The sequence below is a fragment of the Rhinolophus sinicus genome, chromosome 14 (genome assembly GCF_057876585.1).
Source record: "Rhinolophus sinicus isolate RSI-liver-muscle chromosome 14, RSI-T2T, whole genome shotgun sequence".
NCBI classification, from domain to species: domain Eukaryota; kingdom Metazoa; phylum Chordata; class Mammalia; order Chiroptera; family Rhinolophidae; genus Rhinolophus; species Rhinolophus sinicus.
In genome coordinates, this window is record NC_142514.1 from 180,753,937 (window position 1) to 180,767,732 (window position 13,796).

At 46.8% G+C, this 13,796-nt stretch overlaps 1 long non-coding RNA gene across 1 annotated transcript in view; it reads right to left on the reverse strand.

Moving 5' to 3' along the window:
• Positions 1-8,740, reverse strand: part of LOC148755983 (uncharacterized) — a 47,555-nt gene extending 38,815 nt beyond the window's left edge. Inside the window, exon 1 of the long non-coding RNA XR_016018390.1 lies at positions 8,081-8,740. This is a non-coding gene — a long non-coding RNA (uncharacterized LOC148755983). The remainder of the gene's footprint in view (positions 1-8,080) is intronic.
• Positions 8,741-13,796: the final 5,056 nt, after the last annotated feature.

Below are 13,796 nucleotides of genomic sequence, written 5' to 3' on the forward strand. Positions count from 1 at the left end.
TACTCAGGTTTCAATTAGTTTACAGAAACAGTCTTGCCGTTTCCAAAAAGAGTTTGATTGAGTATTTAAGCATTCAACGACTCTTCCCTCTCTTTCAATTTGTTCAGTTTTCAATTACAAAATGAAACTCAGAATAAGTCTGAATAACCACAGAAGAAAGGAATGTTTTTTACTCTCAGAAAGGATTGAATAATAATGGCAAACACGTCAGCACTTACCATGTGCCAAACACTGTCTTAGCCTCTATGTTAACTCCTTATAGCAACTCTTGAGGTCGCTGCTAGTATTACTCTCATTACACAAAAGAAACCCAAGGCATAGAGATCTTAAGTAACTTGCCCATGATCTTACAACCAGGAAGTGGCAGAGCTGGGATTTGAACCCAGTCCACCTGGTTCGTGAACCCACACTCAAAAACTTAAACCATCCACTCACGTTTTGCAGCATATATTAGAAAACATGAAAGGAAAACAAAAGTTCGAGCCAAAGTCACCAGAATATCCAAAATAGGAAGTTATCCTGAAGAAAAAATGGTTCTTAACTAAATATATATAGAGATTGCCTCGTCGTGTCCTATTGGTAGAACTTGTGGCCAAAACTAGAGAGTTTTAGCAATAACAGAAGAATATTACCAAAACCATCAAAGTAGCTGGACTGGATAAAGGGGTAGGAAATGAATTCAGTTTCAATTCACTTTAGAAAATGAAACAATCAAAGCATCAAGCAAATGGTTTTCTGATACGAATACGAAATTAATCTGAAACCATCAACACAAGTCACACTGTCTTAGAATCCTATGCTTCCTCTAAAAACATAAACCTCAGGAGGAAGCCATTATTAAATCTAACCACACTGGGTGGTGATTCCCATTCAATCAGATATTAATATTAAGGCATTAAATAATTCTAAAGTACATCTTGTTAGTAACAAAGACTATGCCTAGAGAAAACTTTCAGGGAGAAAAATCCTTTCACAGCCATCATTCTGGTGTTAGCTTGAATACAGAGGTTTAGAAAAATAGAGTAAAGAATCCATGACATGGGGGAGGAGGGACAGCCATGAAGTTAAACGGTGTAAAATTTCAAACGCTCTTCAAGTTTTTCCTTTTAAAATGCACTTCTCTATGGAAAACATTGTATTAGGTGATGTGGGAGCTTGGAAAAGATTGAGGCAGGATCCAGCCTGTGTGGTATAGCTTCTGATGCACCAGAAGATGGGCCTGATATCCTCAAACCAGGCAAAGGACAAAGCCAGCAACTTCTGCTGGCGTGTTCTGAGCGGATCAAAGGCTGGGGCGCAGAGAAGGCTTGGTGGCACAAACTGGGCATCGTCATTCCAGGACATGGCCACTGTGTGGCAGGAAAGGACATGAAGGAAAGGCAGGCTGTGGCCGCAAAGAACTCCTTGGAGCCACTCCAGAAAAGATGAGCAGCAGGGAGGGGCGGTCATTCCCCTGGTCCTCCAAGACCACAGACTCTCAAGTTTACATCTAAAGGTCACAATGAAATGTGTAGAGAAACCTGATACATAACCATTCTGATGCAAAAGAATAGAGAACTGATTAGTTACTCCACATGAAACGGTTCCTAAATAACAGAACACATATTGTTACTACGGTGATTACCTTACTAATGAGAATCACTCACAACTTCCTGCCCAAAAAGATTGAACAGAAATTTTTATTTTAACAATGAGATCATGTTTGACCACAGATTGGTAATAATAATAATAAAAAAAGAGATCAATAAAAACCAACAAGAGTATGGAGAAGGCAGGGGCTTTCACACCCAGCAGTGGGAATGTACATGGATACAGCCTTTCGGGAGGGTGATTTGGAGTAACTATTAAAATGTTAAACGTATATGCTCCTTAACCCAACCATGCCATCTCTAGGTATCCAAATGAAGTTCTTGTGCACGTGCTCTAATGTACATTTGTGTGCAACGTGTGCAAGGATGTTCCATAAACACTGGTCTGTCAATTGAGGGATCATTAAACATCATACTTCATCTATGCTATGTACTATTTCACAACAGTGGAGAAGAATTAAGTCAATCTGTATTGACCTACACAGATCACCTCCCAAACCTACTGTTAGGGGATGGGGTGGGGAGCAAATCACAAAACAATACAGTACAATACTATTTGTGGTTTCTTTTAACCCTTCAAACCATAGACATATGAGTTAATACATAGATATGTCCAAATGCATAGAACAAAATCTGTGGGGTACAGGCCAAGATGATGGCAGGGGTTAACGCTAAGGAGGGGTGTGCAGTTGGGTTTGAGACAAGGAGAATTTCTCTCACTGTTGCCATTGTTTTACAAAATGAATGGCTATGGGGTGCAATTAAAAATTAAGTCTTTGCTGGATGGTCGGATGGCTCAGTTGATTAGAGCGCAAGCTCTGAACAACATTGGCCAGTAAGCTGTGCCCTCCACAACTAGCTTGAAGGAAAACGACTTGGAGCTGATGGGCCCTGGAGAAACACACTGACTCCCAATATTCCCCAATAAAAATTTATTTAAAAAAATATTAAGTCTTTGGAAATGTTAGTCCTACAAATGTCTGCCTACCCAATCAAGTGTCTGTCAGGGTTGGAAGTATCTTACCAGCTATGATTATTTCAACAAGAGGAGGTTTGGTCAACAACTATTTATTGAGCACCTACTATGCCCAGGCACTCTTCTAGATACTAGGGAAATATTTTTTTTAAATATTTGTCTTCATGGAGTATATTCCAGTGGATTTTACAGCATCATGTCCTTTGGGGGGGGGTCTCTGGGAGTTCCATGAGTTAATATACCCAGAGGCCGGGAAATGACAGAGATGGGCTCTCTTCTAGGCCAGGGAAAGATGAAAAGGTGGGAATGGTTTAAGGCTTTGGTGCAAGCCCACAGCATCTGTCTGGCCCCTCACTAAACACTCTCCTGTCTGCTCCAACCAGCTGCACAAGTTGGGGTGCCTGCAGTTGGGCAGCTCCTGAGCCACTCCCCAGGCCTCATGGAGGGAATGAGAGCCAAGTGCGGGATGGGGGAAGGGTACGGCCAAGTTCCCGTCTGGCTTAGAAGTTCCTGGTTCCTCCAAGCTGCCAACAAGAGTTCCCTTCCTGCATGGGGCCACGTAGAATGACTGGCAAAAGGGTCGGAGGACAAAGGACAGACGGTAAGAGGAAAGTGAGGGAGTGGAAGGAAGGAAGAGTGGAGAGGAAAAACCTGGGTAGGAGCTGACAGCATGCTACTTTCAACAAAAGAGGGGAGAACATGCCCTTTTGTGTGCCATCTGGCACCGGAGCTGAGAGCCTGCTTGCCCTCAGTGTCCTCACTCCCCTTCCTCAGCTCTGTCCCCCCACCAGGCCACCTGGCTTCCAGCTTTGCTTCCTGTCTAAGCTGAACAGAGTAGGGAATGGGATAGGTAAAGTGACCCCAGGGAGGCCTAACATGAAAAAGTGGAAATGAGACGAAATAAGCTTTCTGTCCTGATCATTTTGCAATATATGCATACATTGAATCATTCTGTTTTACACCTCAGAGTAATATGAGGTCACATGTCAATTATATCTCAATAAAACTGGAAAAACAAAAAGTGGAACTGAATTTGTGATTTACCCAAGAGATTACACACACAATTTAAGGTGAAAAGGTTAAGGGAATCCTGTATCCCAGACCAACCTGCATTTACAGAAGGATGGCAAAGACAGGGCCCGTGGTAAACACAAAGGAATGACTCAACAATGGAGAAATTGCAGACACTCTTGACAAGCCAGTAGGGGAGATTTCAGGGTAGGGCAACCTTTCCTAAGGCCTTCAAATAACACTTTATAGGCTCCAGGTGGCCCCATCGGAGCCCAGCCCAGCCCGCTTCCCTGCCCTGTCAGTTCACACAGGTACTAGAAGGCTGAGGCGACCTGATTGGCCTGGAGATTCATGTTTGCTGGGGAAGACTGGCTCTGTTAATGATCAGGGTCAGGTTTGAACCTGTTCCTCCCCAACCTACGTGCACGCCCTCAGAGAGCCCGAGGGTGAGGCACGCAGGGCGTGGTGAGCAGCTCTGCATTGCTGTGATGATTTAGAAAACTCCTGTGGGCTTTAAGCTGCCCCGTCCCATTGACCATCCTGGAAATCAGGCTAAAAAACCACCTCCACTTCATTCTTTTCCACTTTGAACGAAGAGAATCAACTGGGAGATTCTTGACCCACCACAGCACGTAGTAAATAACCCTTTTATCTCGTGCTCAGCTGGGAAGTCCTCTAGCTCAGGAGCTTGCTCTCTGTGGACAAGGGACCAGCACAAGCCACCTGGGTCAGCAGCCAATTGACCAAGTCTGCATTAGGCTGGGAATAGTGTTTCTCTCTTAACAATTTGATGTGGAAATTGCTCAGGCAACCCCGCATCATGTTAAATCACGCAATTCCATACCCACTTCCTCAGGAGAGGTCTGATCTCAATGCCTCCAAATCTACTTTCTGGAAGGACTTTGTCCAAACTTGAGAAAGATACACATCTCTACCAAAGCCCAGCCTCCCTGTCCTCGAAGAAGAAGGCTTGGAAACGCTCTGAAAGTCACGGCTGCGAGAGCTGTAGGATTGGACACAGCAAATGCACTCCAGCGCTCACATGTCACTATTTCACAGCCAAGTGCTTCCCAGCAAAATACACAAGGGCTTTGTCTCATTCTGCAACGGTCTGCGCTGGCAACCGAGCCACTATCACTGCGTCTGTCCAGCTTGAACAGAGCGGTGAGGGGGCGGGAGGGGGCGGAGGAGTGAGTTACAACAAAGAGAAGGCCAGCCCCACCTTGCTTCAGGCGGAAAACACAACTCTTCACATCCTGGGGTTTCTGGTCAAAAATTTCACTAGGAAGGAAGGCAGAAAGGGAGAAGGAATCAAGGTGCTTTCTTTGTATTACTCTCTTATTAGAACAAAGCCTGGGAGGGGCACTCAGAATCTCATCAGAAAGACGCATTTTTTAAAAATTAATAACAATCAAAATGATCAATTGGGAACAGAGTAATCAAAAGTCACACTTCCTAGACTTAAGCAAATGAGTGACATTTCAGATGCCAGCCACTAGTTTTGGACCAAACTGACCAGATTTAGGGAGCCTCCCTCTCCCGCCCCTCCCGTTTCTACGTTCCAACTTTCTTCCCTTCCCCCTTCCTCAGCTTCAAGTCTTGGCCGTCAAATCTCTGATGCAGTTCTGGTGGGGCCATCTCAAACCCACCCCTGACCCACCTTCCTCTCCCTCCAAACCCCTGCAGGGTTCTTCCCCATTCTGCTCCCCCTCTGCAGTCCCACCTTTCTTGGGCTTCAGCTCCTCAAGTCTCCAAGCTTTTGCTTTACCTCCTTTTCACACCAACAAGGCAGCCCTGAGTTCTGGAAAGGTGTGGCTTTTGAAGAGTTTGCTGACTGACAGGTGACACACGTTCCATCGTTTTACTGAAGTTAAATCAGACTCATCAACAACTCAAGGAGAGCAGCTGGTTTGCAAAACCTTAGCAAGAACGTATTAAGGAACAAGTTCTGGTGTGTGTGTGTGTTTTGTTTGCTTCGGGGTGTTGTTTTGGTTTTGTTTGTTTTTACCCAAAGTATGGACTAACTAACACCTTCGAGAACCAGGGAAATACACAGTAATGGACAGAAAAAAGATTGGAGCACATGTTGCTAAGAGGAAGTAGATCAAGTGATAAGATGGTGACAGGAGGGCTTCTGGAGTGTGTGCCGTGTGCTATGTGCCTGGCACTGTGCTGGAGATGGGATGGTGAACAAGCACACTGCAATCCCAACCTCACAGAGCTGACAGTCTGATGAGGGAGGGAGGCAGACAGACAAGCAACTGGTCATTGATCATTTGATATGAATAGTGCTGAGAACGGGAAAGCACAGAGCAAGATGAGCGCACAGACAGTTGGGAGATATGGGGGAAGGAGGGAGGGTTGTATGTCAGGGAAGAAGACTTCCAGAAGGAAATGCTCCCTGAGCTGAAACCAGAGGATGTGGAAGAAGAGTCTGCTTGAAAGCCAGGGGGCTAGAGAGGGCAGGAAATGAAAGACTTGAGTGTGGCTGGAGAGGCCAGCTCGAGCCTGCAAGGGTTGGCAGTGGCCAGAGTCCAAAGCAGGAGAGTACTCCGGAGACGGGCAAGCACTCCCTGGGGCCTTGCCTGGAGCAGGACAAGGCTGAGTCTGCAGTGCTCACAGCCACGTCCAAGACTTTTTCTTCCCTGGGTGAACCTATCTGCGGTTCAGGCTGTCTCAATAAAGCATACCTATCCACCTTTTCACTCTCTTATTTAGATTTAAGCCAACGCCATGAATATAAAACAACGGGAAGTCCAATCCATGTTGGAGCAGAGTGAGCAGGAGACACACCCCACTCCCCATGTTTTTTCCTGTACTTATTTCTGCCGCCAGAAAAGCCCTCTCACAGACTCTCCATGATTACGTAACGAGAACATGGCAAGCAAGCTCTGGCAGACACACAGGATCCAATCACTTCCCGTTTAGAAATCATAAAACACCGAAAGAGTGAGTACAAAACATGCCATGCAGGCTTTTTACTCAGGTTGCTGCAGGTTGCTGCAGGCAAGAACCCTATTAATCCAAGGTGTTTGTTTCCTTTTGATAAACAGTAATATGTCATTTCCCATTTTTGGGGACAATCATTACTTCAAACAAAGGGCAGTCACACTAAACAGTATTTACAGGGAGTGGTTTTCCTCCATATGAGAACAGCAGCTCAGTTTAAAAAAAAATGATAATAATAATTTTTTTAAGAAAGCCCTTGGCTAAAAACATTAATTTGTCTCTTTGATATGATTCAAGGAACAAGTAATTGTTGGAAAAATAAGGTGTTCAAATAGAGAAAGACGAGCAAGGCCTCCTGGACCACTAGCTCTAACCCCTGCTGCGTCTGGCGCTGAGTGTGCACACCTGACACTCTTCCCTCCCACAACTAAATTCCTAGAATTTATTTTCTAGGAATTCAGACAATCCACACTGGCTGCCTCCAATCTCTCACTTGACCTCCCTAATCTGCCTGAAGGGCCCACTTGAAATTCAAGTTGTGAGCCGAACTTGCGCTCTTACAAGTAGAAAATGCCCTGTCATTATTCTCTCCTGCCAGCACACATTCCAATCCTCCCCACTGCCTGGCCACTGGACACGGGATGGTGGCATGCGCCCTGGAGGAGACAGCACGCCCAGGTAAAACACAAAACCCTGGCAGCAGGGCACTGGCTGAAAAAACGCCAGAGGTGGTGAAAAGCCTTCCCCCTCACCTGGGACTGAGTGGGGACCTTAAGACAGACAGGGGTAGCAAGTCCCTGCTACAACCCAGGGTGCTCTAGGTCAGCAGGGGAGGGGCCGGAGGGAGGGGGGCTTTGTCAGGTCGCCAGAGGGGAAAAGCAAAGCGGGCTTCTACCCTAGCTGTTTGTGAGGCTTTGCTAAAAGGCTCTCCTGTCCCAAAATACCCAGAACTGGCCTTCCCGCTGGCCTGAAATAACCACCATGAGAGATGCATCCCTCAGGGCCCAAAAGCCCTCTTTTTAAATGCAAATAACCCAAAGTCTTAACATACAGGGAGCTGGCACTTTCTCCAGCACAGCAGTACAACGCTGTACTCAGAGTACAAAGCTGTCAATTGAGGGAAGCATGGACTAAGGAAAAAAGCATGTGTTACTGCACTGCTTGGGGCGTAGGCACCCACCAGGATAAGGGAGCTAGCTCCCGTGGCCACGCCCTGGGAAGTGTGAACCTGACCTCCAGCAACTTCCCGAGGCGCCCCCAGGGTCATCCTTCCTCGCTTTCCCATCCTCAGTGCCCCGCACCCCGCGCCCAGCCCCCGGCCCCACCCGGCCAACACAAGGCACTAGGCTCGCAGCAGCCCAGAGGTGGACAAAAAAAGTCTGCCTGGCGACGGGTCACGGGACCCGGACCCGGCCTGGAGATTGGCAGTTCGGGCGAACCGGGCATGGCAGCAGCTGTTCCCTGGAGACGGTGCCCCTCTTCCCCGTCTGTTCCCTTTCTCCCCACTCCATCCGACTCCTCCGAGACCGCGAGTCATTTTGGGAGGCTCCCTTACCCCCTGGACTCTGGTGGCCTCAGGATTGCAGTGTGGGGGGCTTAAGAGTGTCATCTGGTTTCTTGCTGGAGCGGAGAACTTGACGTTGCAAGAGCGCCACTTAGGCTGTAAATTCATTCGGAGCACCAGAAGAGACTTCTGGAGATGGGGAGCAGGGCTAAAGTCCCTTGGCGCTGTCCCTGATCCCTGTGGTTCCTCCCTTCTTTCCTTCCCTTTCCACGCCCTTTCACGTTCCCAGCCGCTCTTTCCAAACTTAGCCCCCTTCCCTCTCCTCTTTCTAGGACTTTGCTCCTCCCCCCTGCTGCCTCCTCCCTCCCGGCCCCCTAGCCGTGCCGCATCCGCCTCTGCCCCATCCCGGGCTCGCTCTTCTGTATCCCCCTAGATTTGTATTTGTTTCCTTCTTTTCTTGTGCCCTCTTAATCTCCGGAATGAAGGGCCAGTGGTACAGCTGGTGGAGGACCCAGTTGCTTCTCCTTGGGTGGGTAAGGCTGCTCGGTCCACCCAGGAAGCTGGACGGCCCCCCTCCTGCTCACACTGCCGATTGTTAGCCAGTTCTCAAACCAGGCTCCCATTGGCCTCAGCCCTGGAGCCAAACAGCCCGAAGGCGAAGGGATCGGAAGGCAGTACACGTCCACAGTTGGGGACAACTCGGTTCTGCCAAAACTCCTCTCTGGAGCCCCCTCACATTCCCAAGCCCTCCCCCAGACAAAGGGCTCAGACCCACAGGGCCTCCGCTGACCAGAGGGATGGATGCAGGCCTGGCCTGCAGTCCCACAGCTGCGGAGCAGCCAGTCCATAAGCTGGGGCCAGCCCAAGGGCTCCCTGGCTGCCAGGACAGTGGTCAGGGACAGTGGGTGGGGAATAAATATAATGCAAATGCTTTGATTGTCATTTCTCCCTTATTTCTCACCACTTTGGGAGAGTGAAGACTTAGGAGGGGAAAGGACCCAGGGTAGCACTGGGCAGGAGGGGCTGATAGCAGTTGAGGCTGAACCTGGGCCAACGGTTCACTTTGGTTGGGCCCTGGAACCTACCCCCTAACCCCAAGTGGGAAAATTGGTAAGAGCCTTTCCTTTCCTCTCCTTTCTGGGCTGGACCGGAAACCAGCCAAGCTGCTGGAGTCTCAAGTTACATTCTGAGGCGTCTGTTCTTCTCTGGCTTCCTCCAGGCCTGCCTTGCTGAGCTTCCCCACACACCTCACTTCCACACTTGACACTTGACTCCTGCCTGGAATGCCCTCCTCACGCTCTTCTCCAAACCTTGGGACAGGTATAGACTATTATTAACTGAGCCTTCCCGGTATCTGGTAGCCACTGTAAGTAGTTAAAACATGGGCTTCTCAGTCAGACTAGACCCCATCTGAATCCTGTCTCTGCTATTTACTAGCTGTATGACCCTGAACATACTGTGTAACTTCTCTGAGCCTCAGCTTCTGTGTGAGAAAAATAATGCACACCTCATGGAGTTGTAGCAAATGTAGAGATAAAGCATGTACAATACGTATATAATGCCTAACACAAAGCATCGATAATAATAGCTTATGCTGCATTTATATATGCCAAGCACGTTGTATGTGTGAATTTACATCATCCTCACCACAATGCTATGAGAGCGGTACTAAATCATCCCTATTTTATAGCTAAGGATACTGAGGCACTGAGAGGTTCGTTAACTTGCCCAAGATCACACAGCTAGGAAGTGGCAGAACTCATAGCTATTATTATTATTATTCCCCTACTAGATTATAGGCTTGTTGAGGAAAGGGGCTTTGCATATAAGTGTTTAATAATTACTTCGGGGATGTTGTTAAAAGGTCAAGGCTCTACAAATTTCAAAAGACATCTTCCATTTCCTAAAACCTCCCCAGAAAAGAAATTCCCAGCTTCCTCAGGGAAGCAGCAATGGCATCATGAAAGGGGGAAAAAAATGCTTTTCAGTCAGAAAGCTTGGATTGACCTAGGCAGGAGTCATCTCTTCCCAGTTCTGTGAGTTGAGACCAGTCACTTCACTTCTGCTCCCCTTTCTACACCCTTCTTGCTAGGGCAGAGCTCAGAACCCTATATGAGATAAAGATTAGAATGCCCTGTCCAAAGGGGTCTTTTCATTCTTAACCCTTTCCAATCCTTGGCCCCACTGCTGGGAAGTTTTTCCATTAAGGCCAGGCCTCAAGCTTGTGGTAGAAAATAACAGAGGTTTCTAAAGGGAACTGAAACTACCCTCCTCAGCACAATGTTCCCCACACATTTGCTGTGGCCCATGGCAGCCTCTGCTGGGAGCATTTAGCCTTAGGAAGCATTTGTGGCTGCTGAGGGACGTCACAGGGTGATCAGAGGCTGGTAAACAGCACATGGCATTCTCGGTCTATGGCAAGCATTCATGCCCCGAATTCTTTGTCCTCGTGAGGAGAGACAGAGGGCTGCTCTGTGCTGCAAAGCCCAATGCCAGACCTTGACTTTCCAAACCCCTAGCCGGAGAGCGCACGCATGCCACCAGCCCTTTAAAGTGTGCGTGCGAAATAAACTTGCCCAAACTTGGACTTCTTTCTTGAAAACTTGTTAATTCTAAAGGGAAACCATGGCACTGTGACAATGAAGAAACTTGGCAATCTCCTTAATCATGGGATCGAGGTCATGTGGGTCTTGAGAAGTGACCCTATACCACTTCTGTGGTATTCCTGCCCCAAATGCATGACGTGAATCTAACCATGAGGAAATATCAGACAAAGCCAGACCGAGGGATATGTCTTCAAATCAACTGACCCCATGTACTTAAAAAATATCAATGTCCCGAATGACAACAAAAAGCTGAGAAGTGCTCCAGATTGAAGAAATTAAAGAGACCATGACAACTAAATGTCATATAGGAGCGTGGACATGGACTGAAGCCTAAGTGGGAAAAAAGACATTTTTGTAAGGAGATTATTGGGCAATTAGTAAAATTTAAATATGGGCTATATGTCAGATAATAATATATCAATGTTAAGTTTCTTGAATTTGATGATTGTATCCTGACTGTATAAGAGAATGTCCATACATGCTAAAGTTTTGAGGAATAAATGTCATGGTGTTTACAATTTACTCTCAAATGATTCAGCAAAAATAACGGTAATTACAATACCGAGAGAGAGAGAGAGAGAGAGAGAGAGAGAGAGAGATTAAAACAAATGAGGTAAAATTGGTAAATCTAAGTGAAAGGTATATGGATATGCATTGTCTTGTTCTTGTAACTTCTCTGTCATCAGATGAATTCAAAATAAATGCACTTTTTAAAAGAAAACAACAGGAACATTCGTTACATGCTCAGCTGATCTCCCAGATACTATTCATATCACAGCTTATGTGCAACACCAGAGAGCTAAGGTGGGACTCTGAAGACGTGACACATTTGTACTGGCAATGTACAAAGCCCTGATGGGTGCTGTGCTTTTGCTTTGACACTAGAGACCTAGCAGTATTTCACTAACGCTGCCATTGCTCGAAACATTTGATCCAACTTACCAACCACACAGGAAAATTGGTTGCTCTACATTATAATTATGCCTTGCTTTTGACCCAAAACAGCCCCATCCACCTAATTACCCAGCCTTGCTTCTGAAAGAATCATAGACTATTGGAACTGCCCAGGGCCTTAGAGAATGCATGACTTATCCATGTTACAAATGAGGAAACTGAGGCTCAGAGAGGGACCTTAATGTGCTAGTCCCACTGACTCCCATGCCAGTGTTCTTTTCAGGGTTCTGTCCTGGAAACCGACAGTATCTTTCAAGCTTTTTTGGCTATTGGAAAATTCGAGAGGAAGATTTTTGTTTTCCCAAGGGAAGAAAAAAAAAAAAAAGAAAAAGAAAAAAAAAATATATATATATATAATATATACACACACACACTGAGAGTGCCAGAAAAATGTATACACATGACTTGTATTCATTTTTTTTATCGGTATATATTGAGTATTACAATTTTAATACAGGTTTTTCCTTTCTTAAAATGTGTATACATATTTTTGGCCAAATTTTATATATATATATATATATATATATATATATATATATATATATATATATATGTATGTATGTACAGGTGATGTTGAGGGCAGTTTCAAAAGAGAGGGAACAAAAATATTCTCAACAGAAGAATCTTCACAGAAATAAGTGTAGCGCCTTCCAAGAATGAGTGTATTTGTTTAAAACAAAAATTGTCATATTACTTTATGAATCACACCTTAAATACATCCTACATAACTGGCTATTTTAAGAAACCTCACTATGTAGGAATTCAAACTTGCCAAACAGAAGAAGGAGAGGATTGAGACTTTGTCCCGGTTATTTTCCATCTGCCCTCCATCTTCAGACCCCTTCTCCCTGCTTCTCTGCCCCGCGCTGGGCCTCCAGGAGGCTGATCCCTCCACCTGCAACAGTTGGACTCACTTCCCCTCCAGGAGCGGTGCCAGCAGAAAAGGTCCAGGTATTTCTGCTTTCACATGGGCCTTTGCTGCTACAGCTCCTGTTGGTGGTCCCTCCTTTGCCTCCAGCTCACGCTGGATTCAGGAGCAGTGTTTCTTCCCCAGGCCCAGAGGCGGTACCAGCTTTTCCTTGTCCCACCACCATTTGCTGGCTCCTTTGTCCCTGCTCACCACTCCATAAACAATACCTTACTAAAGTCCCTGTGGTTGAACTACTTTCAAGTGGAATTCCACTTCCTGTAGGGACCTGACCGATACAGAAATGAGTTATGAGTTGTTGAAAAATATTTACTGCCATTTCTGAGCACGTGATGCATTTCCAAATAATTCAATTCTCCAAATGTCCCCTTAACCACACCATTTCCCCCACAGTCACGCTGCATAAGCAAGGTATCCTGTGAGGCAGTAGTCCTTGCTCTGGCTCCATGCTGGAACTCCGAGGAAGGGCATTGAGGAGCCCAGCCAAGCCCTTCCTGGTCTCCTGAAGCTTCTCCCACAGGAACTGGGACCCCAGAGGGTAAGACCTTGAGAACCTGGGCACCGCAGGACTTTGGAGATGAACTTGGACCATCCCCATCAGGGACTACGAGAGGGCAAGGAGGGTGGTGACGAAGGTGTTGGGAGGGGGGAAATAGGAGTGGGCAGGTGGGATGGGCCCTCCACATGCCTCTCCAGCCCCTAGCACCTCCTCCACACTGCCCCTTTTATGGTGAGTCACTGCAGGAGGGAGGGCTCCTGTTCTGTGGCCACTGCCTCCAGCCTGGGCCTCATGAGGGAAGAGGATGGCTAAATGGCCAGTTGCCATATTCCTTCTCCATCTTACCACCAGTCCCTGACTCTTCCAGCCGATGAGATCTCGCCCTGAAAGCCCAGGAACCATCACCATACTCATCCTCCCTAGTAGAAGTATCGTTTACACGTGCATTATTTCCAGTGTTCAAAGCATTCCAGTTTCCCACATCCACCATATCATTTGGTCTGTGGAGGTTGGTGGAGGATTCTGAGACCAGTGGGACTCAAAAATTACTTACTGAATGGACACTGAGGGCCACTACTAGCTTACATCACCACTTCCTCAAGCTAAAAAAAAACAAAACAAAAAAAAAACACACAACTGATATATTATTGGCTCAGCTGGGTAGTTCAGCCTGGGGGATCTTTCTAGCGTCCCAGTGGACATCCCCCCACCTGAGTTGTGTACACAAGTGGACCCCACTGTCTCCCCCTCATCCCACCCTCCAGACACCAGGGCCACACG